The sequence below is a fragment of the Nycticebus coucang genome, chromosome 15, assembly GCF_027406575.1.
Source record: "Nycticebus coucang isolate mNycCou1 chromosome 15, mNycCou1.pri, whole genome shotgun sequence".
Taxonomy (NCBI): domain Eukaryota; kingdom Metazoa; phylum Chordata; class Mammalia; order Primates; family Lorisidae; genus Nycticebus; species Nycticebus coucang.
In genome coordinates, this window is record NC_069794.1 from 75,212,231 (window position 1) to 75,216,915 (window position 4,685).

Below are 4,685 nucleotides of genomic sequence, written 5' to 3' on the forward strand. Positions count from 1 at the left end.
CCACTTTGTCCCTTTCACTACTTGCAATTTTGAAGCAGCTTATAAAGCATGTAAGACTACTTGATATATCTCAGAGGTAACTGAATCTCTTTTCAATTTTTTGTTCAGCCTTCAAATATTTGAAACTATTTGAATAGTTTCTATTGTTATGTCTTCAAGTTTTTATTCTTTATTCTTCAATGTCTAATCTGCTTCTAAGTCTATCCAGTGAGGTTTTCATTATGTTTAGGCGCCAGAAGTTTTATTTATTTTTTTATTATGGTTTCCATATCTCTCCTTCATCTGTTGTCTTTAAGACCTTAAACATACTTTTCCCCCAGCTGATTTATTGGTGTAAATGTAAACTTATAAAAACATAAGTTATAAAAAACACAGTCACACTGTTCCCTTCCAACCCTTGAGTCCAGTTCCCTGAAGCCCCCTTCTGTGGGAAGGAGAGAGAGGAAGGGGCAGCCCCTAAACTGCCTAAGAATACAGCAGCCCCAGGGCCCTGCAGGGCCACCTGCAGAGCTGGGCACTGCCTCAGGACATCCCGTAGTTGATGGAACAGGACAGCTCAGATGGCTGGCCCTTGTAGTCTAGGTTGATGGTGAAGTCCAAGTTCAAGGTTGTTCTTGGCGTTGGACCACATGCCTATAGTACAAAAGATATCCTTGTGCATCTTCACCATCAGGTAGTCCCTCCATGTAGAACACCATATGCTTCCCATACATGTATGGGGACTTGGAGCTGGTGGAGAAGCTGGTCCTCTTGCAGTAGTATGTGGACTTCATGTTGAAGTAGGCCACCAGGGTATGCATATAGTCATTTTGCTTTAACTGCAGGCAGAAGGAAGAAGTGAAGGTCAGGTCTTTCACCTTAACAGTGTAGATGTCCAACCTCCTTTATGAAGTAGGCATTGGTGACAAGATGCTTCAGGTCCACCATCTTCACCATGGGCTCCTTGATGGCCACATCTTTCATGCAGGAATGTCAAAGTAGCACACATTCTTTCATAAGCAGATCTTGTAGGCTTTGTACTGTTGGTCCTTGATGGTCATCACATACAAAGTGACTTGGTCTGGGAAGATGAGGCCATCAGGCACCAGCCACTAGTCTTTGGCTTACAGCACAGTGTTGAGCATGGACTAGTAGAACAGGCAGTAGCCCATCCACTTGTTAACAATGATGTCTAACTTCTCCACCAGCAGCTCCACCTCCTCCACCTTCCCCTTGATGGTGGTTACCACATGGTCTAACTTGTTGGCTTTGACAATCTTTACCACATAATCAGAGATACTGGAATAATGTGTGTCAATGATCTTATGGACCTTGGTCTTGGCAGTGAACATGCAGAAGATCTTTCTGCCTGAGCCCATGTCCAGCACCACCTTGTCCTTGAAGAGGTGCCAATTGTGAAACATGGAGTTATGGTACCTGAGGTGCACATCTCATCCTTCAGAATCTGCTCATGGATGCCAAAGTGGGCATAGGAGTGAAAGTACTAATCTCTAGATGTTATGTCTTCAGCATTGGACTTTTCGCTGCTTTCTGCCTGGCCAAAGGAAACCTCCATGAATCAGTTCAGAAGCTCAACTGCCTCCATCTTTGCCTTCACCTACTCCTACAGCCATCGAGACCATCCTACCTTTGAGTACCTGAAACATATTTATAATAGCTGTTTTTAAAGTTCTTGCATGTTAATTCCATCATCTCTGGCACTTCTGGCCCTGTTTTCATTGATTTACTTTTATCTTGGTTATGGATTTTATTTTCCTGCTCTGAATATCTAGTATTTTTCACTGAATATTAGACATCAGTAACTATTTATTGATAAATATCTGGATTTCATTTTCTTCCATTGAAGTATTTTGTTTTGTTTTGCTTTGTTTTCTGCAGAGAGATAAAATAGATAGAGTTATGGAGCCCCTTAATGCTTTAAGGTCTTGTTTTCATGATTTGATAAGATAAAGATTAAGGAGGGAGAGCAGAGATAAGATGGTGATGGAAGCCAGCTTTCCACAGAGGCTTCCATCCAGAAGGAGAGTTAAGGGACAAAAATTTAGTAAGTAACCTGGTGGATTTGAGCTGCATCAAGAGAGAAGGTGAAGAACGCACATCAACACTGCTGAGGCAAGCTGAGACCACAAGGATGCAAATAAAAGGTGCAAAATCCATCACCAAGTGGACGGGAGTCCCCCCTCCCTCATGAGACCAGCTCAAGAGCCCCACAAACAAACAAACGGGCAGAAATTAAAGGCCCTCCCACTAAACTCCACAGGAGATGCCTTCTAAAAACTGGACCTACCTCCCCTACTAGGGTGCCATGGCATTCTCCTGCCAGGCATAAAACTGTATCAAACTTTAAATATCCTTTGCCAGAAACCCTGAACTCCCAACATTCCCCCCAACTCACACTGATGTCTAGAGGCCTGTCCCCCAGGAGTTCAGATTCTTGGGTGATTTCTCAAGTGGAGTGCACAGTGCCCAAGCTGTGACTGGTCAGCGCTGACTCTGAGGCACGCGAGTGAGGAGAGGGCACCCGGCTGAGGGGGAGTCACGCCTCGGCGGCACTTCCCTGCTGCACGGTGCAGCAGCCCTCCTTGGGCAACAATACGGCCAGGCATAAAACTGAGTGAAACTGTACCTTCCCCATTTCCAGCACTGAGCTCCCAGCACTCCCCCCCACTCTCACTCGGGGGTCTGGGGGCCTGTCCCCCAGGAGTTCAGATTCTTGGGTGATTTCTTGAGGGGTGTGGACAGTGCCTGAGCTGCGACTGGTCGGTGCTGACTCTGAGGCATGCGAGCGAGGAGAGGGTACTCGGCTGAGGGGGAGTCGTGCCTCGTGGGCACTTCCCTGTGGCATGGTGCAGCAGCCCTCCTTGGGCAACAATACAGCCAGGCATAAAACTCACTGAAACTGCAGCTTCCCCATTTCTAGCGCTGAGCTCCCAGCACTCCCCCCCACTCTCACTCGGGAGTCTGGGGGCCTGCCCCCCAGGAGTCTAGATTCTTGGGTGATTTCTCGTGGGGTGTGGACAGTCCCTGAGCTGTGCTGTCTCTGGGGGTGGAAGCGAGGAGAGGATGGTTGGCTAGAAGGGAACGCTCCAGACCTGCAGTTCCCTGAGACCACGGAGCTGTGGCTGTCTTCTGGCAGTGGTGAGGCCAGGCATAAAACTGTGTGGAACTCTGTGTTCTCAGTACCTACAGCTCTGGGCCTCAGCACTCTCCTTCGTCCCCACTCTCAGACCTGGAGGCCTGACCCCCAGGAGTACAGATTTTTCGGTGATCTCTTGAGGGGTGTGGACAGAGCATAAATGGAGGCTGGTCAGTGCTGACTCTGGGGTGCAAGACTGAGGAGAAAAGGGTCGGCTGGGTGCCCACACCAGAGCGGCAGTTCCCAGAGGTGGATCAACAGCCATTTTGTTTTTTTAACAGCAAAACGGCTCACTTCTGGATATTCTGAAGCCACACCCCCTGTCTCCCTGGGCAACCAGAGGAGGCCACCAGTGAGTAAAGGATTTGCCTGACACTGCTCACAGACCTGGGAAGCTTCCAGGCCAGGGCCGACTCAGAGAGGTGATCGGACACAAACCTCCAGCAGCAAAGACATTTGAACTCAGAACAGCCTGTCTTCTGCTGATGATTTTAGCAGAAACAGAGACAGAATCCTGCAAAGTTGTCTGTTCTGTTCCATTAGCAACATCAATCAGGGGTGCAGCTAAGCCTGAGTGAACACCCGCCTCCCCACCTGCAAGAGAAATTATTCCCTGCATCGAGACAGGTGCATCAAGCACCCAAGGATGTCAGGCCTCACCTCCTCCCGCTAGATAGGCAGACTGCAGAGGCCTGGCAGATTTCCTTGCGATTCAGGCAGGGGCAAACCCCTGGAGTATCTGTTCACTACAGGCAACTGGGTCAGCCATCTGCAGAGATACCAGTGACTGGGTTCTATGGAGGGGCAAAGTGGGTAAGGAGACATCAACCTTCCCAGACTGATCTATTTGCTAGGTGGCTCCTCCTGACTCCACACAGCACTGGAGTAAGCCATATCAGAGTAGTCACCAGACCCCTGTGTTCCAGTTCCCAGAGACTTCTTGAACTCTCCCACCCGAGACAGGTGCCGATTGAGACAATTGATTTGGACCTTTTGAACTGAACCAATAGACTGAGGACTTTTCAGGAGGCGCCCTAGGTGTGTGGTTGTATGAAGATTTGATTCTCCTTTTTCAATTGGTGCCAGAGGTGGGCGGGTGGGGTGACTTAATTGCTGGTTCTTTCACACAGCTGAGACTTCAACCCAGAGTAAATGTTACACTAGGGTCGAAAAGAAACCAGCTGAAAACAAGACAGAACCACTTAGCCCCACCACACCAGACAGGGCCCCAGTTTCTCAGGCCACAACACTGTATGGGCCCTCAATAAAGCCCCAGGGGAAAAATCACAGGGAGTAAAATGACCATGGGGTGGAATCAGCGGAAAAACTCTGGTAACATGAATAACCAGAATAGATCAACCCCCCCAAGAAAAGATACAGCAGATGTAATTGAAGATCCCATTCATAAACAACTGGCTGAGATGTCAGAAATCGAATTCAGAATTTGGATTGCAGACAAGATTAATAAAATGGAATTAGGAATTTGAGGAGAAATTTAAAAGTTGTCTCAAGAATTTAACGAATTTAAAGACAAAACCACCAAAGACTA

At 47.9% G+C, this 4,685-nt stretch overlaps 1 pseudogene; it reads right to left on the minus strand.

The window, feature by feature from the left end:
* Positions 1–522: 522 nt before the first annotated feature.
* LOC128566485 (protein arginine N-methyltransferase 1-like) lies at positions 523–1,555 on the minus strand (annotated as a pseudogene).
* Positions 1,556–4,685: the final 3,130 nt, after the last annotated feature.